The following is a 24,699-nucleotide window of genomic DNA, read 5'->3' as shown; positions in this document are numbered from 1 at the left end:
TTTGAGAAACAGAGCACTTATGTTTTGCAAATTTGAGAAATAAAAACTTTTAAAAATTCAATAAATTTTAATGCTTAAAGATGAAGGATGTAAACAAACTGGGGAAATGACCGTAGCAATTTATAGAAATCTCCTGATTTCTGATATTCAATTCACCGATCGACTGACCCTTGCTCATCCCTGACTACGTCTCCAGTTTCCAGAGTTGGCTTTGTTTACAGTTTGCGACGCACCTGCTCTCCTCTGTGCTTGCATCCGTAAGTGCCTGCACCCTGACACTTACAGTATAGGAGCTGATATCCTAGTAGTAGAGTAGCCAATCAGAGCGCGTGATTGCTCATATCCAGTGAATGTGGATATAATAATTGTTTTTATTGCATTTTGGAAAATATCCCAACTTTTCTGGAAGTGGGATTTGTATTTAACAGCGAGTATCAGGTGCTTTTCCTTATATGCAGTCCCATTTTGTAAACCAACATGTTGACAGTGTGGATGACCAAAACATTCGACTGCGGTCTACCCTGACCACAACACATAATGCCAACTTTAGTTCTAATCACGACTGGTGAAGTTGAGATGCTGCACTCAGTCCAATTCTCTCAGGAAACAGTTTATTTATTTATTTGTAATGCTTCAAAACAACATGTTATGAAAGTGATGTTTAACAGATGACTTTGGGCTCCCTTTTTCCTCCTTTATCATCATCCTCATTGTGTGAGGGACAGTATACTAATGGGTGCAAATCATTTATGTGAAACATTTTGTTATGGCCCATTATTATAAAATATAATATATATGAAATACCAGTATTGTGCTTAATGGTATTTTTAGCTTCTTCTATATTTTGTCCATTACCTGACTTGCACTGGTAAAGAAACAGCTGTAACTTTTGTCTTAAAAAGTTTTTCGGTTTTTCACAGCAATGGATGAAAAGGCATTTTACGTGTGCAACTTCATGTTTTTACCACAAAGAAACAGGAGATAGTTATACGCAACAACACGAGTTCTTTCAAGAGTGACAATTTTTTTTTTTTGCAAACTAGCAATTGAATTAGAATATCCATCCATGCATTATCTATACCACTTTTCCGTCAGGGTTGCGGGGGATGCTGGAGTTGGTCCCAGCTGACTTTGGGTGACAGGCGGGGTACATGCTGGACAGTTTGCCAATTTATTGCTGGGTTAACACAGAGCTGAACAACCATCCACAATCACCTATGGGCAATTTAAAATAGCCAGGTGACGTAATATACATGTCTTTGGACTGTGGAAACTGGAGCACCTGGAGGAAACCCATGCAAGCACGAGGAGAACGTACAGTCTCCACACAGAAAGGCCTCACCTGACCGCGAAGTTCGAACCCAGAACCTTCTTGCTGTGAGGTGACTGTGCTAACCACTACCTGTAAGTACTTGACAGGGTATCTTAGAGTGGGTGGATAAAAAAAGCAGATAATAAAAAAAAAAAACCTGACAATTTACTATACATAAACCATTTAGGGCGGCACGGTGGTGTAGTGGTTAGCGCTGTCGCCTCACAGCAAGAAGGTCCGGGTTCGAGCCCCGTGGCCGGCGAGGGCCTTTCTGTGTGGAGTTTGCATGTTCTCCCTGTGTCTGCGTGGGTTTCCTCCGGGTGCTCCGGTTTCCCCCACAGTCCAAAGACATGCAGGTTAGGTTAACTGGTGACTCTAAGGCCAAGTTTACATTAGACCGTATCTGTCTCGTTTTCTTCGCGGATGCACTGTCCGTTTACATTAAACCGCCTAGAAACGCCGGGAAACCGCCAGCGTCCACGTATTCAATCCAGATCGTGTCAGCTCCGGTGCTGTGTAAACATTGAGATACGCGAATACGCTGTGCTGAGCTCTAGCTGGCGTTGTCATTGGACAATGTCACTGTGACATCCACCTTCCTGATTCGCTGGCGTTGGTCATGTGACGCGACTGCTGAAAAACGGCGCGGACTTCCGCCTTGTATCACCTTTCATTAAAGAGTATAAAAGTATGAAAATACTGCAAATACTGATGCAAATACTGCCCATTGTGTAGTTATGATTGTCTTTAGGCTTGCCATCCTTCCACTTGCAAGTGGTAAGTGATATGCGCTGGGATCACACATACAGCGGCTCAGTCCCGAATCGTGGCTTGTGCACTTCACTCGCATGCTCTGTGAGCTGCGCAGGGCCGGAGTGCGCACCCTCCAGAGGGCACTCGCTGTTCAGGGCGGAGTGATTTGGAGCGCACGATGCCTGCGGAGCTGAGCGTATCCGTGTATTGGTGTTGCTGTGTGCACGCGAATCGTGTATTGGTGTTGCTGTGTGCACACTAATCGTTTTAAAAACGTTAATCTGATGATCCGCTGATACGGTCTAATGTAAACATGGGCTAAATTGACCGTAGGTGTGAATGTGAGTGTGAATGGTTGTCTGTGTCTATGTGTCAGCCCTGTGATGACCTGGCGACTTGTCCAGGGTGTACCCCGCCTTTCACCCATAGTCAGCTGGGATAGGCTCCAGCTTGCCTGCGACCCTGTAGAACAGGAAAAAGTGGCTAGAGATAATGAGATGAGATAAACCATTTACATGTTTAAACAATGCAGACACAGTGCATAAACGAGTAAACTTCAGCAGAGTTTAAAACAAAGTGAATCGAATTTATAGCATGACAGTAAGTGGAGAATAGACTGTCTCATCTGGGAACTTATCCAGAATGTTTGTTTTAGGGCCTAAAACCAACTGGGCAGTGAGTTCTATCAAACAGCCACCCAGGCCAGGTTTAAGACACACATGCAGCAGGTCTGATGGTGGTACCGAGAGCTGTGCAGTGACAGTTGGCTCCTGCTGGACAGTGTTGGTGTGTGATATGTTGGACAGAGGGGGTGTGTGTGATCTCTCTCTGGGTTTGGCAGCACTCTTGCTGCTGGCAGCAAGGCAGACAGCTGCAGAGAGCAGGGACTCAAAGAACACACGGTTATGTAAGCACTGACAGCAGCTTTGATTCAGTCACTTTGCTTACAGGACGAGACCCGGGGTTCCGGATCAGACTGATAAGCTTTTCGGAAATACTCACATTCAACTACTGTACTCTTGAGATGGACACGGTTATAGATACAGGATTGACCACTTAAATGTTCATCATAAAAGCTTTCTCAGCAACATTATATCGTTCATTCATTCCAGTTAAAACCTGTTCTGTAAAGGTGTTAAACCATACGATGTCATATTACATTGCTTCTTGAGCTCTACATACAATAGATTTGGAGACACGTGACCATCACGCTTGTTTGTTCAAAATCCCATTCCAGATTTAGTCCTGCTTTACTGTTAATAGAACCTCCACGCTTCTGGAAAGGCTTTCTACTAGATTTTGGAGCATGGCTGTAGGGATTTGTCCATTCAGCCACATGAGCATTAGTGAGATCAGGCACTGATGTCAGTTGAGGAGGCCTGGGGCACATTCAGCATTCCAGTTCATCCCAAACATGTTCAGTAGGGTTGAGGTCAGAGCTCTGAGCAGGTCACTCGAGTTCTTCCATTCCAACCTTAGCAAACCATGTCTTCATGAACCTCGCTTTGTGCACGGGGCACTGTCATGTTGAAACAGGTTCCAGTGAAGGGAAATTGTAATGCTACAGCATACACGCACAGCGCCAGTCAAACATTTGGATGCACTTTCATTTCAATGGTAAGACACATCATGTCTTAAAGTAATGATGGACTGTCGTTTCTCTTTACTTACACTACCGTTCAAAAGTTTGGGGTCACCCAGACAATTTTGTGTTTTCCATGAAAAGTCGCACTTTTATTTACCACCATAAGTTGTAAAATGAATAGAAAACATAGTCAAGACATTTTTCTGGCCATTTTGAGCATTTAATCGACCCCACAAATGTGATGCTCCAGAAACTCAATCTGCTCAAAGGAAGGTCAGTTTTATAGCTTCTCTAAAGAGCTCAACTGTTTTCAGCTGTGCTAACATGATTGTACAAGGGTTTTCTAATCATCCATTAGCCTTCTGAGGCAATGAGCAAACACATTGTACCATTAGAACACTGGAGTGAGAGTTGCTGGAAATGGGCCTCTATACACCTATGGAGATATTGCACCAAAAACCAGACATTTGCAGCTAGAATAGTCATTTACCACATTAGCGATGTATAGAGTGGATTTCTGATTAGTTTAAAGTGATCTTCATTGAAAAGAACAGTGCTTTTCTTTCAAAAATAAGGACATTTCAAAGTGACCCCAAACTTTTGAACGGTAGTGTGGTTGAATGGACCCATCTTCTAATTCAGTGTGGGTGTTTGGGGCTTTTTTTTTTCTTTAATTAAGGCACTTTGTGTCTTAAAGTAATAATGGATGTCGTTTCTCTTTACTTAGTTGAGCGGTTCTTAACATATGCATTACTACAGTTGTGGAATAGGGTGATTTACTGTATTTTTATTATTTAATCTCAAACACGGGCGGCACGGTGGTGTAGTGGTTAGCGCTGTCGCCTCACAGCAAGAAGGTCCTGGGTTCGAGCCCCAGGGCCGGCGAGGGCCTTTCTGTGTGGAGTTTGCATGTTCTCCCCGTGTCCGCGTGGGTTTCCTCCAGGTGCTCCGGTTTCCACCACAGTCCAAAGACATGCAGGTTAGGTTAACTGGTGACTCTAAATTGACCGTAGGTGTGAATGTGAGTGTGAATGGTTGTCTGTGTCTATGTGTCAGCCCTGTGATGACCTGGCGACTTGTCCAGGGTGTACCCCGCCTTTCACCCGTAGTCAGCTGGGATAGGCTCCAGCTTGCCTGCGACCCTGTAGAAGGATAAAGCGGCTAGAGATAATGAGATGAGATGAATCTCAAATACGTTAAAGGAACAGTCCACCGTACTTCCATAATGAAATGTGCTCTTATCTGAATTGAGACGAGCTGCTCCGTACCTCTCCGAGCTTTGCGCGACCTCCCAGTCAGTCAGACGCGCTGTCACTCCTGTTAGCAATGTAGCTAGGCTCAGCATGGCCAATGGTATTTTTTGGGGCTGTAGTTAGATGCGACCAAACTCTTCCGCGTTTTTCCTGTTTACATAGGTTTATATGACCAGTGATATGAAACAAGTTCAGTTACACAAATTGAAACGTAGCGATTTTCTATGCTATGGAAAGTCCGCACTATAATGACAGGCGTACTAACACCTTCTGCGCGCTTCGGCAGCGCATTGATACGGAGCTCAGATATCAATGCGCTGCCGAAGCGCGCAGAAGGTGTTAGTACGCCTGTCATTATAGTGCGGACTTTCCATAGCATAGAAAATCGCTACGTTTCAATTTGTGTAACTGAACTTGTTTCATATCACTGGTCATATAAACCTATGTAAACAGGAAAAACGCGGAAGAGTTTGGTCGCATCCAACTACAGCCCCAAAAAATACCATTGGCCATGCTGAGCCTAGCTACATTGCTAACAGGAGTGACAGCACGTCTGACTGCGTCTGACTGACTGGGAGGTCGCGCAAAGCTCGGACAGGTACGGAGCAGCTCGTCTCAATTCAGATAAGAGCATATTTCATTATGGAAGTACGGTGGACTGTTCCTTTAAGAAGGCAAGAAATTGCACTAATTAATTTTTGACGAGGCAAACCTGTTAACTGAAATGCATTCCAGGTGACTACTTCATGAAACTGGTTAAGATACTGCCAATAGCGTGCAAAGCGTCATCAAGGTAAACGGTGGATACTTTCAGGAATCTAAAATATGAAACAGGTTTTGCTTTTTTAAACACTTTTGTTTACCACATAATTCCAGACATGCTCCATATGTTATTTCATATTTTGATGTCTTCATTATTGTTCTACAATGTAGAAAATAGTCAAAATACAGAAAAAACTATGAAGGAGTTGGTGTCCCAACTTTTGAAGAAGAACTTTATTCATTAATGTACATTTGTGCAATTCCTCTCTGCATTTAACCCATCTGAAGCAGTGAACACACACATGCACATGTGAGCGATGAGCACACACACATACCCAGAGTAGTGGGCAGCTATGCTACAGTGCCCGGCGAGCAGTCGGGGGGGGGTAGGTGCCTCATTCAAGGGCACTTCAGCCTAAGGCTGCCCCATGTTAACCTAACCGCAAGTCTGAGAAAAATGTTCTGTTTCTCAAAATCCAGTGAAATGTACTGTACATCCTGTACAACCAACCTTGTGCCAACAGTATAGGGAAGGCCTACATATGTGTGTGATGGCCAGGTATCCACAAAACTATGACTATATCGTGTATTTATTCTATCCACATTCACTGGATATGAACAATCACATGCTCTGATTGGCTACTCTACTACTAGGCTATCAGCTCATATACCGTGAGTAGAGAAAAACAAAATGGGGGAGCGTGTAGCTGAACCAACCGAGAACAAAATAAAAACTCTACTTGAAAACAAAACCCCAAAAAATACAAAAAAAAAAGGAATCAAATTATTTGATGGTAAGAACATATTTTTTTTTTCCTTTTTCAAGAATAATTATTATAGCATTTTTCACAAATTGCTACTGTCATTTTGCCGGTTTGTTTACATTCTAAACAGAAATAATTTTTTCAGACATTTTGTATAAAGTTTTTATTTATCAAATTTGCAAAAAAAAAAAGTTCCGTTTCTCAAAATCCAGTGAATGTGGATAGAATAAAAGTTATTCCACGCAATCTCGTCGTACTTGGCTTATAGCCAACTCGGCACTACGCACCTCATCAGCAATCAGCTCATGTACGACTCAATTTTGTGGAATAACTTAATTATACAGTACCAGTCAAAAGTTTGGACACGCTGACTTATTTGTAGGTTTTTCTGCATTTTGTCTATTTTCTTTTTTTCTATTAACGATGTATATTATACAGTCATTCTGACACAGAAACAGACCAGTTCAAGGAAATCACTGAAAGCCCAATATTGCCATGACATTCGTGTCCATGATAAACATTCCATACATCCATCCATTATCTGTAACCGCTTATCCTGTGCAGGGTCACAGGCAAGCTGGAGCCTATCCCAGCTGACTATGGGCAAGAGGCGGGGTACACCCTGGACAAGTCGCCAGGTCATCACAGAGCCGACACAGAGACAAACAACCATTCACACTCACATTCGCACCTACGGTCAATTTAGAGTCACCAGTTAGTCTAACCTGCATGTCTTTGGACTGTGGGGGAAACCGGAGCACCCGGAGGAAACCCACGCAGACATGGGGAGAACATGCAAACTCCGCACAGAAAGGCCCCCATTGGCTGCTGGGCTTGAACCCAGGACCTTCTTGCTGTGAGGAGACAGCGCTAACCGCTACACCACCGTGATAACATTCCTTGTATGTAAAATTCTGACTGCAACTGCAGGTTTATAAACTTGACTTGAAAACCCAGTCCATACACAAAACACAGACGCACCATTCCACCAACCAACAGTCACAATTATGCTCATTAACATTCTTCCACAGCACAGGGACAGAGTAACACAACACATCTAAAAGATGCCTAGTGTCGTACACAAACATTTAATGCCACCGAGGCAAGGGATTCGGTTTAGGAGTGCTGCCTGCTGCTGCTAAAGCTCCTCACAGCTGGAGGAATTTCCAACCAAAATCTCTTCCTCCCCTTGAACACATATCTCTCTAGCTATGTGCAAGCTCCAGGATGTCTCACCAACTCCTTCACCACTGAGACAACTGGTCACCCAAACGTGAGGGAGAAAAGAGCACAGATGTGAAAACACATGGACACAGACATAGAAGGACATTGAGGTTACAAGTAAAGGAAGATGGGAAGCAAGTGGAGAAAAATATAGGAGATTTTAAACTCTCTCTCTCTCTCTCTCTCTCTGTGTGTGCGTGTGTGTGTGAGAGAGAGAGAGAGAGAGAGAGAGAGAGAAGGGAAGTGACGAAGCAGACGGAGCGTCTGTCTCTAACTGTCCAAACAGCTGAGTCACGAAGGCTCAAGATCTACTTCTTCATCAAGCACTTAAATGTGCACTAATAATAAAAAATGTTTTTGTTTGCTTTTTAAATTCCTCTCCGCAGCACACTTTGATTCTGACCTATTTGTACTAGCAGGAGGATGTGTTTTTGTTGGAGTCTGCAAAGCACTTCTGTAAGTCGCCCTGAATAAAGACTTCTGCTAAATGCTATAAATGAAAATGTCAATTTTTTTTTTAAAACCTGTGCCATAAAAATCCAAAGAGTTCCCCAAAAAGACACAAACACGTTCATATATTTGTGTCCGGGGCGGCACGGTGGTGTAGTGGTTAGCGCTGTCGCCTCACAGCAAGAAGGTCCTGGGTTCGAGCCCCAGGGCCGGCGAGGGCCTTTCTGTGTGGAGTTTGCATGTTCTCCCCGTGTCCGCGTGGGTTTCCTCCGGGTGCTCCGGTTTCCCCCACAGTCCAAAGACATGCAGGTTAGGTTAACTGGTGACTCTAAATTGAGCGTAGGTGTGAGTGTGAATGGTTGTCTATGTGTCAGCCCTGTGATGACCTGGCGACTTGTCCAGGGTGTACCCCGCCTTTCGCCCGTAGTCAGCTGGGATAGGCTCCGGCTTGCCTGCGACCCTGTAGAAGGATAAAGCGGCTACAGATAATGAGATGAGATGAGATACTTGTGTCCATATACAATTCTGTGCATAATGGCATAATAAGACTAAAAGACGCTAAGGTACAAGTTGAAGGGGACTGAAAATAAGATGAACGCAGGCGTGAGTTGTGCCTCATGCGCAAAATATATATATGTGCTTATCTTAAACACAAGTCTTCATCCAGCCATGAAAACCTCAAAAACAAGCCTTGCTATAAATGCAGTGTTGTGCTGTGACTGGTCACTGAGGACAGTGCCATGAGCTTCTAGCGGCATATTTGTGGTGTTCATGGTGGTGATGCACTGCCGTGTTGCGAAAGTGAGCGGAACGCACAGTAAACACAGCTATTCGAGCACCCACAGTGGCTAAAAGCACAATATTCTGCCTCTCATTCTTTTTGCGTGGCAAAATCACTAGCAGTGTTGAACTGCTGCAAACTGTCAAACACTAACAAGTCTGCGTTGCTTAAATTTCACGCAGATAATTATTGTTGACCGCGTCGGCGCTACCCTAGACTATTTACAGTCGAACTGCAGTCAGGCTGATTCGGAGATGAGTTTGCTTCTAAGGACAAGGAAATGCTATCTTCATCTGCAGAGGTAGCCAACACTCCCCTGGGTCCAGGCCAAATAATGTTTAACAAGACCGCACAGCATTCGCCGAGACTCCTGACCTAAATTACACACAGTCAGCAGCACGGCGCTCCAGGACAAACCTGCAAACTACTGCTACTGTCCGACACTTAGGTAACAAAAGATATATCACACAATTAAAAAGAGAACAGGGGACACAAAAAAGCGCTTTATCCATGGACAAAAATGATGACAACAAAAACTACAAGAAGATACTTTGCGGAGGAGCTCTTTTCAGTTCGGAATTACAAAATTATCCTGCTTGGCCCAGCAGTGTGAAACGTTACTGCTTTAAACCAAAAGTGTAAAGGACTGTACAGTCATGACACAGAGCTGTGCTTTAGCTAAGACAGGACAGTATCATGAACATCTTTCTTTCAAAGACATGTACGGTGTATGTTGGCGTGTTACGAAAATATTATGGAAATATACTGATTGTACAAGCTTATGCATAGATCCAAGGGCTTCATGCTAAACCTCATGCTAAGCATTAATCTTAACACCAAGGTCAGGTTTCTTCGATGCATCATATTTCTTGTTATGCCAACAACGGAATATTCAAGAGTCAAAAGAGACTGAGTGAGTAAGTGAGGACGTTGTGTGTGTGTGTGTGTGTGTGTGTGTGTGTGTGTGTGTGTGTGTGTGTGTGTGTGTGTGTGTGTCTTTGCATGCTTTTCCTCCTGGGTGCAGGTGCTCAATTATTCCCCAGTGTTTTAAAGAACAGGAGCAATAACTAATGGCATGAAAAGATTGTGTCAGCCTGTGCTTTCTTCTGCCACTGGGATTCTGTGGCCCGTGTGTACACGGTCACGCTACAAACAATTGCCAAGGGATGCTCTAAGTGTGAGTGTGTGAGCATGTGTGTACATTACCAGAACCAAATAAGCACAGCTAACCGCAACAATTAGATATACACAAAACCGCTTTCAGTTCGCACAGAGAGTTTGGCGAACCATTACCATGGCAAGAAGAGTATTTGTGGCCAGCTCAGGTTCATTTACTAGTTTACTGTGTCTATATTTTTTTTAAATAAAGTAGGAAGATTTACAAATGGGGCGGCACGGTGGTGTAGTGGTTAGCGCTGTCGCCTCACAGCAAGAAGGTCCGGGTTCGAGCCCCGTGGCCGGCGCGGGCCTATCTGTGCGGAGTTTGCATGTTCTCCCTGTGTCCGCGTGGGTTTCCTCCGGGTGCTCCGGTTTCCCCCACAGTCCAAAGACATGCAGGTTAGGTTAACTGGTGACTCTAAATTGACCGTAGGTGTGAATGTGAGTGTGAATGGTTGTCTGTGTCTATGTGTCAGCCCTGTGATGACCTGGCGACTTGTCCAGGGTGTACCCCGCCTTTCGCCCGTAGTCAGCTGGGATAGGCTCCTGCGACCCTGTAGAACAGGATAAAGCGGCTAGAGATAATGAGATGAGATTTACAAATGCAAATCATTTGTAATCATGAGTATCATTTTGTATGATGTTTGTGTGTGTTTAATTAATTTCTGTTGTTTTGTGCAAGTAATATTGCATTTTATTATCTAGCAGAAGCTACTTCGGGTAAAATCGCGCGCTCTGATTGGTTCCTTGGCAGGCAGAGTTTTCCCGTAATGCCGGTGGGCGATTACAGACTTTCTTTCCAAGGCGCCGGCTTTCAATATTGCCAAAAAACAAACGACAAAAAAGATTAATTGGAAATCAAAACGGAATCAAAAACGGCCAAACACACAAAAGACAAACAAGAGTCACTGAGTTATTCAAAAAATAAGCAACGAAGAGCATTCGGAAACTGCGAACAGAAATTCAGTTTTGAAACTGCTAGCCGTTTATTCTGCATGCGTGACTCAACTATGTTACAAATACGATGTGACTGAAAGCAGTGTCGCGCCTCAATATAATGACCATCTTAGAAATTAAAAAGCCATATAATAAACTCCTTATTAGCCTTGCTTGGTCTTTACAGGAAAACATCAGACCTCGATCTTTTTGTACGGACTGAGCCGTAGGTCAAGACCTCGGTCTGATATTTTCCCGTAAAGACCGCGCCCTCAGTTAATAAGTAGTTATTAAATGTACAGCTTGAAACTGTAAGACATTGAAAACAGTGAAACATTTCAGTGGAATATGAGTTTTCAGATGAATTTTCCAGCTGCTGCTGCTTCAAACATTTTCATTTGTTGATTCATCTTCAGTAGGTTTTGCAGTTTAGCATTGTCGACCCACTTACGCTATATGGCCAAAGGTCTGTGAACACCTGACCATCACCATATGTGGTTCTTTCCCCAAACCGCTGCCACAACACTGGAAGCAGACAATTGTCTATAGAATGTTTTATTGCTGTAGCAGTAAAAAATTTCCCTTCACTGGAATGAAGGGGCCCAAACATGTTCCAGTATGACAATGATCCTGTGCACAAAGTCGAGTTCCATGAAGACATGGTTTGCCAAGGTTGGAGTAGAAGAACGTCAGTGACCTGCACAGAGCCCTGACCTCAACTCCACTTAAAGATGAACTGGAACACTGATTGTGCCCCAGGCCTTCTCACCCAACATCACTGCCTGACCTCACTAATATTCTTGTGGCTGAATTGGAAATTCTCAAGACTTCGTAAAAAAGTGGAGGCTGTTATGGCAGCAAAGGGTGGACCAACTGGGTGTTTCTTCAACTCTGGGCACTTTTGTCCCTGTCAAATTTTAAGAAATGAATACCATCAAAACACACTTAACATTCTTCCTAGTTTCATTAATTCATCTTGGAACAAAGTATGATAATGGGCACATTTGCATGACTGAAGAATATCATTATTTTTCCCCCCATTTTTCTCAAGCGTCATTAAAAAAAAAGTAATTTCCACCACATCTCAATTTATGTCCATTATTTGGAGATAAGAGAATACAACTCATTGTTTGATTAGGTTTCAATTGCCATGCCGATGACTACCTAATCCTACCACATAAGTCGTACGATTTCATGAACTAAATTTATTATTACTCAGCATTGCAAAATGCCATGAGTTGTGCTTTCCATCATCAGAAATTCATTTTTTGTAGGTCCATAGTTATTTTTAAAGTCACTTACATATTTTCAAGCACTAATGAGAAATTAATTCTAAATTTGGAACAGTTTGAATGTATATCTTTTGACATTTTTTTCCCATTAAAACATACCGTGATGTAAATGACAGTGCATGGCTAAATGACAGTGTGGTGGAAATGACTGTGAAAGTTGTGTCCCTTGTTGTTTTTACGGAAATTGTCAGTCAAAATGTTATAAACCATGTCTATCACTGTTAACCCACCATGTCTTATGTAATTAAGTGAGGTAAATACGTAGGTCAGTGTAGTGTGTAATATATATTATACACACACACACACTATAGTTGTCACTTCCACCACAGTCTGTAATTTCCACGTCAACTCATTCTGTGGTGGAAATGACATTCTAACAGTTTTGCGCACGATATTAGCATACTCCCACGCTAAGCCACTTTTGGTGTTATCACATAATGTATCCAAAATACATAAAAATATGCTATTTTTTCACTTATTTTACATAATTTGACAGATTTACAGTCCGAGTGCAAATGACGCACAATAAAAACAATCTGTTTAGAAGTAGTTATGTGGACTTTTGTCTTTTTCTGATCACCACATGTCTATCATGCTTGACCTCAACCGTGCTCTTCACTGACACTATTGTTTCCTTGGTAACCACATTAACTATTTTAAAGATGGCTTTAGTAGTTTAAAATAGTTGTGGTGGAAATGACCAATAACTGTAGGACACTGATGTTTTATTTGAAAAATAGTTAAAAATGACCCCATGCACTGAAAATTGAAATGGTATGTGTTTATTTTATGCTTTCTTAAGACAAACGTAAAAATATATTTTAAAACAATACTTTTGTAGTGGGCGGCACGGTGGTGTAGTGGTTAGTGCTGTCACCTCACAGCAAGAAGGTCTGGGTTCGAGCCCCGTGGCCAGCGAGGGCCTTTCTGTCAGGCGTTTGCATGTTGCCTGCGTGGGTTTCCTCCGGGTGCTCCGGTTTCCCCCCACAGTCCAAAGACATGCAGGTTAGGTTAACTGGTGGCTCTAAATTGACCGTAGGTGTGAATGTGAGTGTGAATGGTTGTCTGTGTCTGTGTGTCAGCCCTGTGATGACCTGGCGACTTGTCCAGGGTGTACCCCGCCTTTCACCCGTAGTCAGCTGGGATAGGCTCCAGCTTGCCTGCGACCCTGTAGAAGGATAAAGCGGCTAGAGATGTGATGTGAGATTACAAGTCTGTGTCTGGGACAAGCATAAAACAGCAAAATTCATTGATAAAAGGCACCTGAAGAGCAATAAAATATAATATACACATGTATGATTAGCTGTCTATTAGAATGTTGTCATGTGAACTTTATAAAATTAAATGATTAAAATAAAAATCTTGGTGAAAAACCACCACTGGGACTTAAAAGTGCCCAGAGTTGGAGAAACACCCAACTATGGAATAGGATCTTCAACAAATCTCTATGGGTATGATGGTTAGGTGTCTGCATACTTTTGGCCATAAAGTGTACCTGCATGTTTTTGGAATTTGCTCGGAAACCAGAGAACCTGAAAGAAACCCATGCAGACACAAGGAGACTATACAATACTCAAAAGACAGTAACCCAAGCTCAGAACTGAACCAGGGACCCTAGAGGTCTGAGCAGGCAACGCTACACACTGCACCACTGTGTCATCATGGGAGCCGAATTCATTATGGTAGCCTGGGTACTATTTGGACTTGAGACCGGCCCTTCTGACAGGATAAATAATGCCGAACAGACTTGAGAGCTAACCAATACAGCACTGTACTTACCTTACAATACAAATTCTGACAGTGAAGGCACTGCACAGGCTACTGCAGCTCAAGCCTACAGTAATACTAAGCGCACCCCACCACAAATGATGCAGGTGTCGAAGAGCCCTAAAACCGAATCCTACCAACTGCCAATACAACAACGAAATTAAAACCACTCCTCCATCCACCTCACGTGTGACCTGAACCTCTGCTTTACTGGTGAGATGTTTCTGCTATCGACATGATTAAATTAGTCTTACACTAACCAAGCTGTGGCAGGACTTGCACAATTTCTAAGCAACACACAATGGCAATACAAAAAAGCATGCAATGTGGAGTGTGTAGCTGAAATGTGATAGCGGAAGCGCTGATGTTGGCATGCCGAGCTGCAATGGTATAGCTAATGATTAACTGATCACTGCGTTCACAGACACTGACCGAGAGGTGTAGCAGTTGCCAAGGAAAGTGAATATTTAGAGGTAAAAGACTCTGATCTTGAGCTGGAGAAGGGCAAGCAGAATATTTGGATTGATGGCAAAATAACAGAGGGATATTATTTATGCCATTATGCACAGAAACAGTGTTATGAACACACTTCTTCACTGGCTGTAGCAGGAAAGAATGCGCTCTCAATCACGATGCCAACACGAGGAAGGTGAGAGACTAGCTATAAAACAGACACATTGCAGCTGCCTGTAGTTCTTACGCCAGGTTTTTAAAAACAAGCACAATCATACTTCAACAGCATCACTTGGTTTTAGAGCTGTTTTTATAGTGAGGTGAGACAACCATGAATGTTTGCTTCAAAAAGGAATAATGAGATTAAAATAAAAACAAGCTTGCGTTTATCAAGCTGAAGCTGTGTAATGTTATAATTATAATGGACAAACTAGCCAGCGTTAAATGGAAAGCAGAGCTCTGGCAGCGTGTCAGTGGCCAGTGAACGGGTTTAATGAGAGTGAGGGATGGTTCTTCCACAGCACACGTGCCAATAAATCACAGCAGGAGTTTGCAGCCATGTAACGTCTTTACGCACGGTAGGTTGAGACGGGCAAACATAGGTGAACTGTTACGGTAACTGATGGATACTGAGGTAGGTCAAGCCTCACTCAGCATGGCCGTATACTTCAGATACTTGTCCTTTCCGCCTTCATCCATCCTCTTCCTCCTAACAGCTAATGCCGTACTCACCCTGCTGATATATTACAAGGCTGTAAACAAGAGATTAATAAGTGGAATGAGAATTGTACAGTGCTGACCTTTAAGTGATTACCTGCCCAAAATACCTGCCTGGGTAGAGATACATTGTGTTTTTATGTGCAATATTTCATATCCTTAGACTTACTTGGGGAGTGCTAAGTGTTGTGAAATGTGCCTAGAGTGAAAAGTGGTGACAGACTGAATAAAGACTCAAAGAGAAAAAAAAAATTATATATATATATATATATATATATATATATATATATATATATATATATATATATATATATATATATGAATGAGTGATTCCACGCTTATGGGTACTGAAATGGGGACATGAACTTATTTTTAAAAATTCACCTAAAACCATTTCTTTTTTTACTATCAGGTCACAAAACATGTAATGTTTAATGAATGATATGTTAAAAGATAACTTTAATTTTCTGAGATGTAATAAAAACATATTTATATGCCAAAGTCAAGCCTATGAGTTCCAAAATGATGTCTGTTACATTACTTCTGTTACGATTGTCCATCTCGCGTCTGCTACAAATTAATTACAATCTAGCTATATACCATGTTAATCTTATTGAAAGAACGTGTATGTGTATTCTACTACACATGTTTATTAATTATATTTGCTAAAACATCACCTTCCTATGTTTCAAAAAGTAATTCTACATTGTTAAAATTGAGAATATATATGTCCACAACACTTCTGTTACGTTCTGACTTTGGCATATAAATATGTTTTTATTACATCTCAGAAAATTAGTTATCTTTTAACATATCATTCATTAAAGATTACATGTTTTGTGACCTGATGGTAAAAAAAAGAAATGGTTTTAGGTGAATTTTTAAAAATAAGTTCATGTCCCCATTTCAGTACCCATAAGCATGGAATCACTCATATATATATATATATATATATATATATATATATATATATATATATATATATATTACAGTATGTATGCTATAGGCTGTATGGTTGTGTAGTGGTTAGCACTGTCCCCTCACAGCAAGAAGGTTCCAGGTTTGAACCTCATGGCTGACAGGACCCTTTCTGTGTGGAGTTTGCATGTTCTCCCAGTGTCTGTGTGGATTTCCTTTGGGTGCTCCAGTTTCCCCCACAGTCCAAAGACATGCAGATTAGGTAAAATCCCCAGCCACTGGGGTTGCACAAGACAGTGTATACTTAGGGCCGGTCCCAAGCCCGGACAGACTGGGGAGGGTTGCATCAGGAAGAGCATACATGTCAACCTTTGGTCAATCAAACCTGTATAACCAACCTCCAAAATCCATATTTCCCTTATAAAATCCAAATTAAAATAATTTACCTAAAATTTGTATGATAATTAACAATGATATATCCAAGTTACTTTTTATTCAGTATTAATAACAATAAACCTTCAGAATGAATACAAAGCTCCAATGTTTGACAAAAACACAAAGCGTCACTCTAATGTTCTGAATTGTACTCCATGACAGCTTTTTTTAGCAGTCTGCACCAATACCTTACTAGGCTGCATGTCACAGCAAGTGTCTGTGTTGATCTTGCCGGAGTGCCCATTCAGAATCTTTTCAGTCGCTAGTGAAAGTCGCTCAGGTGGAAATACGCTTTTCAAAAAAAATGTTACTTCCCGGTTGGCGGGATGCTCGTAATGCGGTGTGCGCATGATCAAAAGTGGAACGAAGTCTCGCTACCACAAGATAACACGCGATTTTATAAAACTCTTTACTGGCTGGCTGTGCTTTCTGTGGTGTACAGTACGTTTGTAAATGTTATGCGCTCTTTTATCATCGTGGGAATTGATTATAGCTCTAAATAAATATTGAAGTTTTTTTAAAGAATCTGTATAACTTTATTTGTACGCCCGTATACCACGTTTATTGAATCAAATCCGTATAAAATACGGACATTCTGTATAGGTTGACGTGTATGGAAGAGCATCCAGTGTATTAAAAAATAATAATAAGCCAAATCTAATGTGCAGAACAGATCTGCTGTGGCAACCCCTAATGGGAGCAGCCAGAAGAAGAAGACAGGATGTATGCTATAACTTGTTTTTAGATTTGAGGTATTCAACCACAGTTTGTGAACGACATAAAACTCCTTACTAATAAAGGTCAAGATAAATGACTAACATGATTGAATGGCAACAATAAACAACCTTTTCATGCTTAAGCATAAGTAATTAATTCATGGCTAGACAAACCAATTCAAAGTCATAATGTGTGGTTTTGTAGTGCTTCACTTTACCACTTTTGATTAGCGCCCTGGACTCTGAACAGAGGAGACGGATCGGTGCTGAATTGGACACGGAGACTAAACACTTCTCTGTCCCGTTGCCTTTCATCATTCTATTGTCGTCTCTAAGCCATGCCATCTCTATCAGAGCATAGAGAGTAAATAAAATAAGAAGGAATCTATAAAAGTCTACGGAAGTGCTTCCATAACTTAATGACCTGCCTTCAGCTAAATTATTTACAACTAGAAGGGCACTCAGTAGAGTGCATGCCTCCGCCAAGCCACATATTTGGATTTGCATCAAAATGTAATCAATTGTTCCTTGGCCTATGGCTCACCCTTCCTCAGAATTTCATAAAAATCCATTCACTACTTTTTGAGGTATGTTGGGAACAGACAAAAATGCTGGATCTGCATACAGATTTGCATCAACATCTAATCAGTGGTTCCTTGGTTCATGGCCCACCTTTCCTCAAAATTTCATCAAAATCTGTTTGCTGCTTTGAGTTACGTTGGAAACAGACAAACAAACAAACGGAGGCAAAAACATAACCTTATCCAACATAAAAATGCATGATGTGATTGGTCACATCCAACCGAAAGGACCTGCTACAGAATCCACAGCAGTTGAAAAAACAGTTGTTGAACTACAGTGAGTTTTCTCCATACATTTGTTCTGCTCCATGTCCCCCCCCAGTCTGATTCCCTAATACCGCACCAAGACGCCTGGCAGGTTTCCACAAAATAGGTTTGCAGAAAATAGAAGGGAAATTTTAAAAAAGTAACAAAACACAACTGCAACTTGCATCTGTTTCCATTGAGTGATGTTATGTAATCAAGCTGGGTTTTCTCCTCTCGTGACGGTCATTCCAATTAAACATGGCCACAGATTTCCAAGACATGGCAAGTACTGGCATAGTGAGTTTTGTTGCTTCTGCTCCTCTTCATCTCATGTGACTTTAATGCAAAAAAAAAAAAAGTTTCCATTTCAATTTTGCAAAATATCTCATCTCATTATCTCTAGCCGCTTTATCCTTCTACAGGGTCGCAGGCAAGCTGGAGCCTATCCCAGCTGACTACGGGCGAAAGGCGGGGTACACCCTGGACAAGTCGGCAGGTCATCACAGGGCTGACACATAGACACAGACAACCATTCACACTCACATTCACACCTACGGTCAATTTAGAGTCACCAGTTAACCTAACCTGCATGTCTTTGGACTGTGGGGGAAACCGGAGCACCCGGAGGAAACCCACGCGGACACGGGGAGAACATGCAAACTCCGCACAGAAAGGCCCTCACCAGCCCCGGGGCTCGAACCCAGGACCTTCTTGCTGTGAGGCGACAGCGCTAACCACTACACCACCGTGCCGCCTCAATTTTGCAAAATATTGCTTCAGTTTAAAAAAAAAAAAAAAAAAAAAAGTGTTGCAACTTTCATCCAAGTGACCAAAAAAAAAAAAGCAAGATCATTGTAGGGACAAACAGAGACCATCAGCGCTAAAGACAAGTGTTTATACAGTACAAGTGGCAAATATTACTCCTGAAGCAATCAGTCAAACTACCTGACAATCTTACAAGTCAGAGTGCCAAGTAACACTCGCAATCACAAACAGCAAGGGTCATTCAACTCCAACAGATAAAACCTCAGCAGTAGTGAACACACCTACATATACAGTATACACACACTGCCGGTCATGTTTGATTTTCAACAAACTCAAGCACACTTCTTAACTGTGCAGGATATTTAGAGAGGAAAGAGACAGAGCTGTGTGTAAAGGAACGAGCGGCCGAGTCACCACACCTTAACCCACTCGAGCTGCTGTGAGAGGTGTGGAATCGAAAGGTGAAAATCCTTCTCCACCAACTTCTGGGAAGGCTTGTGATCTCTATGCGCAACAGTAACAGCAGCTAAATTACTTTTTTTTTTTTAATGAAATAATTAAACTGTCAAAAATAACTAATATTTATCAGTGTTATTGATTTTTTCAAAGTTATTGCCAAAAACAAATAAAAAGCTTTTATTAAAACCATTGTGAAAACTGAGGTGTCTACCAAGCATCCATCAGGCAGTGCGGTTAAAAAAAAAAAAACACAGAAAAACACACTGACATTCAGCTTCATGTTGACAAATTTCCATTCAAATACCCCATTTTGCATGTTCAAGCATAACCACATATTAGCATTTATAATATGGCTGATTCAGCCAATGAGTACAGTGTTAGGTCTAGAAAACCTAAGTGTTGAGTAATAAATAGATAAATAAATGAAAGAAAGAAAGAAAGAAAGAAAGAAAGAAAGATAGCAGTAGAGCCATATCTTGCTTAATACAGCAAGCCGTGCTCATTAGAATTCATGTGACCTGACGTCTCAAAAATTCTGTCATAAACGTCATTTTATTTATAATCTATAGTGGCTTGTCTGTCCGAGTAAACCCACAGCATTGCCGCTCTAATTTTCTGCCAATGAGATGGACTGAATCCGTTTAAATCATTTGTTTGGTATAGTCTCCAACTAATGATTAGAGACTGGTAATTAATCAACTGTTGAGGTGGCAACTCTAACTGGCCAATAAAAAAAAAAAAAAAATACAGAAAGCAGATAAATTTACAACACAGAAAATGATCCTCTGCATACTTAGAAATATAAAAAGATTCACTTGATCAAATTTCCATGACAATGGCTGATGCGTGGAGAAGTTGACTATAAAATATTGTTCCAGTCGGAGGGGAAAAACGCTGCCGATTCGGTTTCTGTACATAATGCTTTACCAGTATTTAAATCAATATCAGCAAACTCACTTAGGTAACAAGATTTTGGTTTATAATTGTGTGGCACGGTGGTGTAGTGGTTAGCACTGTCACCTCACAGCAAGAAGGTCCTGGGTTCGAGCCCAGCGGCTGGTGAGGGCCTTTCTGTGTGGAGTTTGCATGTTCTCTGCGTGCGGGTGCTCTGGTTTCCCCCACAGTCTGAAGACATGCAGGTTAGACTAATTGGTGGCTCTAAATTGGCCACGAGTGTGAATGGTTGTTTGTCTCTATGTGGCAGCCCTGTGATGACCTGGCGACTTGTCCAGGGTGTACCCCACCTCTCGCCCATAGTCAGCTGGGATGGGCTCCAGCTTGCCTGTGACCCTGCACAGGATAAGTGGTTACAGATAATGGATGGTTTATAATTTTTTTGGCACTGTGGGGCTCAAGTAATCTTGACCACTTTCCCCTGTCTGAGCCACATATTATAATGACTAACTGTCTGGAAATCAAAATGAACTGCACTGGAGTGTACGTCTGTTGCTTCGTACACGTTATTGGCCTTGGATGGACATTTATGCCCAGCACACTAACATAACGGGCGGCACGGTGGTGTAGTGGTTAGCGCTGTCGCCTCACAGCAAGAAGGTCCTGGGTTCGAGCCCCGGGGCCGGCGAGGGCCTTTCTGTGTGGAGTTTGCATGTTCTCCCCGTGTCCGCGTGGGTTTCCTCCGGGTGCTCCGGTTTCCCCCACAGTCCAAAGACATGCAGGTTAGGTTAACTGGTGACTCTAAATTGACCGTAGGTGTGAATGTGAGTGTGAATGGTTGTCTGTGTCTGTGTGTCAGCCCTGTGATGACCTGGCGACTTGTCCAGGGTGTACCCCGCCTTTCGCCCGTAGTCAGCTGGGATAGGCTCCAGCTTGCCTGCGACCCTGTAGAAGGATAAAGCGGCTAGAGATAATGAGATGAGATGAGACACTAACATAACCGAAAACATGGTGGGCGAATGATATCAAAGTCAAGAAATCCTCACCTGAATGTTAGATGCTCTTTAAGCTTTCCTTAAATATAATCGATTGGAGTTGCACAGGGGGGCGGCACGGTGGTGTAGTGGTTAGCACTGCCGCCTCACAGCAAGAAGGTCCTGGGTTCGAGCCCAACGGCCAGCGAGGGCCTTTCTGTGTGGAGTTTGCATGTTCTCCCCGTGTCTGCACGGGTTTCCTCCGGGTGCTCCGGTTTCCCCCACAGTCCAAAGACATGCAGGTTAGGCTAAAAATTGACTCTAAATTGACTGTAGGTGTGAATGTGAGTGTGTGAATGGTTGTTTGTCTGTGTCAGCCCTGTGGTAACCTGGCGACTTGTCCAAGGTGTACCCTGCCTCTCGCCCATAGTCAGCTGGGATAGGCTCCAGGATAAGTGGCTACAGATAATGGATGGCGTTGCACAGGGTGATGGATGAAAGTGGTCTGCACTGGTGTCTGATGGGTTACACTGGAGTTTACTTAGACCCTGTTTACACGTAGCCAGGTATCTATAAAAACTGGTATTTATTTACAAGGTTGCACCAATTATTTACACGTAAACGGAGGTTTCAGTCACTGAAAACGGCTGCTTTCGAAAACTCCGGGCAAAGTGGAGATTTGTGAAAACTCCGTTTTCATGCCTGCCTGTAAATAGTGGAAAACGGAGTTTTCTCCGTGTTATGGGGAAAACTGAGTTTTAGCATTGTGATCGGACGGTCCCTCCTCCTTGGCTTTCAGATCTCTGGTTGGCTTTCTATTTGTTTGACATGTTTTTGACAGCCTTCCCTGGCTGTTTTTGAGCATTGTGTAAACGTAATTGTTTTCTAGTACGGGGAGGAGAAGATACCCGTTTTCATAAATACCCGGCTATGTGTAAACGAAGTATTAATGTACTTTCAGGCGTCACAAATAATAAATGCAGCCTAAATTATGAATCAGTTTTCTTGGGATCAGCGGGGGGGAGCTTTGTAGTAAGAAAGAAAGCACAACTTTATTCATCACACACTTGTGAAATTCCTCTCTGCATTTAACCCATCTAAAGCAGTGAACACACATGTGAGCAATGAGCACACACACACCCAGAGCAGTGGCAGCCATGCTAACAGCATCCGGGGAGCAGTTGGGAGTTTGGTGTCTCAGCCCAAGGCTGCCCCATGTTAACCGAACCGCATGTCTTTGGACTGTGTAGGAAACTGGAGCACCCGGAGGTATATAAACTCACGCAGACACGTAGAAAACGTGCAAACTCCACACATGGGCAGCACCGTGATGTTGTGGTTAGCACGGTCGCCTCACAGCAAGAAGGTTCCAGGTTCGAACCCACTGTGTGAAGTTTGCATGCTCTCCTTTGGGTGCTTCGGTTTCCCCCACAATCCAAAGACATGCAGTTAGGCTGAGCAAGGTACCGAACCCCTGACTGCTCCCCGGGCGCTCTGGTGTGGCTGCCCACTGCTCTGTGTGTGCGTGCGTGTGTTCTCTGCTTCAGATGGATTAAATGCAGAAGCGTGCTTGAAGTGTACATCTCATCTCTTTATCCTGTTCTACAGGGCCGCAGGCAAGCTGGAGCCTATCCCAGCTGACTCCGGGTGAAAGGCGGGGTACACCCTGGACAAGTCACCAGGTCATCACAGGGCTGACACATAGACACAGACAACCATTCACACTCACATTCACACTCACGGTCAATTTAGAGCCACCAGTTAACCTAACCTGCATGTCTTTGGACTGTAGGGGAAACCGGAGCACCCGGAGGAAACCCACAGGGAGAACATCCAAACTCCACACAGAAAGGCCCTCGCCGGCCACGGGGCTCGAACCCGGACCTTCTTGCTGTGAGACGACCGTACTAACCACCCAGACCCTAATGTGGGCTGATTGAAAAAAAAAAAATAGTGCTCAAGTCTTTTTGACCGAATGAACACACAATGTATAAACTTTATTAAATATTTGTAGACACGAGTGGACTATTAACCTGTTAGCTGGAGGACTTTGCAAGCAGTACGTCATGTGTTTTAAGGCTGTTAAATAAACACACACACACACACACATTTCCAGTGTGCATGTCACTTCCAGGAATATCAGCAGTGTTGCATGTAACGCCTGCACTGCTGTCTTCACTCCAATGGATAACCAGAACGAGATCATGTGTGGGGTTTGTTTCCCCTACTGCAGTCACAGAGAGAGAGACAGATAGAGACAGAGAGACAGATAGAGACAGAGATTAGATAGAAGTCTGTTTTTTCGCTCGCTTGCTCCACTGCTTCTGCTATGAAGGTTGCAGACAGTCGAGTCACTGGTTGCAACAGAGCCAGCTGCTTTACAGGAAGTCCATTTTCACGCTCGCGCGCAGCCCTTTACCAAAACTAATGGTACACTCCGTGTTTCAGGGCTGCCTCGGCTCACTCCTGCTTTAACGCGCCGCTCTTATCTAATGCCGTGCGCGCTACAAAAACGCTCGATTATCCGCATAAAAAGCTGTCCAGGCTTTGCGTTTTCAAACCGCTCCAAATGTGAATAATAATAATAATAATAATAATAATAATAATAATAATAAAAGCAGAAGCGTGTCCGGGCTTTTACTCACTGCTGCTGTCACTGTCACTGCTGTCCTCATTTATTCCGCCGAGAGTCCAGAGGTCCGCATCCCTGTGTCAGCCCTCTCTCTCTCTCTCTCTCTCGGCTGTTCCTTCTCTCCCCTCCTCCTTGTCAAACGGGAAGCGCAATCCCGACATTCAGCCGCGCGCGCATCACATCACATCACATCTCTCACTCACTCGCTCACTCAAAACAAGTTGGCGCGCGCCGCACCTCCCCGCACGGGCCACGCCCCCTCGCACCTCCCGCCACTGGACGCTCTTAAAGGATTCATTCTCATTAATACTCATGAGGCAACGTCAGTACTCAGCGCGCATTGGCTCAAAGAGTCCGTCCGTGTGTGTTTCCCGCCCCGCCCCCTTTCCCTTTCTCCGCTCCGCCTCCTCGCTTGAAGCCGCTGTCAAATGACGTCATGGAACATTCCAAAAATTCCACTTTGCAGCATTCTTCAATGGAGGATCTCGAAACAGTCGTACTGTCCAGGAACCGTAGATTTAATTCATGTGCTTGCTTTTACCATGCAGCTCAACACCTCGAAGACCAAGCTGGTCATTGACTTTGGGAGGTCCGGACCAAGGTTCTGATCGAGGGAGTCGAGGCTGGACAACAAGCTGGACTGGACTTGCAACACCAACTGTCGCCTCACAGCAAGAAGGTTCTGGGTTCGAGCCCAGCCCAGCAGCCGGCGAGGGCCTTTCTGTGTGGAGTTTGCATGCTCTCCCCGTGTCATCCGGGCGCTCCGGTTTCCCCTACAGTCCAAAGACATGCAGTTAGGTTAACATGGGGCGGCCTTGGGCTGAGGTGCCCTTGAGCAAGGTACCTGACCCCTGACTGCGCCCCAGGCGCTG

The 24,699-nt window shown here is 43.3% G+C and overlaps 1 protein-coding gene across 6 annotated transcripts in view; it reads right to left on the bottom strand.

The window, feature by feature from the left end:
* Nucleotides 1–24,055, bottom strand: part of LOC132886965 (transcription factor HIVEP3) — a 120,402-nt gene extending 96,347 nt beyond the window's left edge. For all 6 annotated transcript variants that reach the window (XM_060922222.1, XM_060922224.1, XM_060922226.1 and 3 more), the window contains exon 1: nt 23,841–24,055. The gene's annotated coding sequence lies outside the window, so the exon portion shown is untranslated. The remainder of the gene's footprint in view (nt 1–23,840) is intronic.
* Between the last annotated feature and the right edge of the window lie 644 nt (nt 24,056–24,699).

Source organism: Neoarius graeffei, chromosome 5 (genome assembly GCF_027579695.1).
Source record: "Neoarius graeffei isolate fNeoGra1 chromosome 5, fNeoGra1.pri, whole genome shotgun sequence".
Taxonomy (NCBI): Eukaryota; Metazoa; Chordata; class Actinopteri; order Siluriformes; family Ariidae; genus Neoarius; species Neoarius graeffei.
This window is presented reverse-complemented; position numbering and strand designations above follow the sequence as displayed.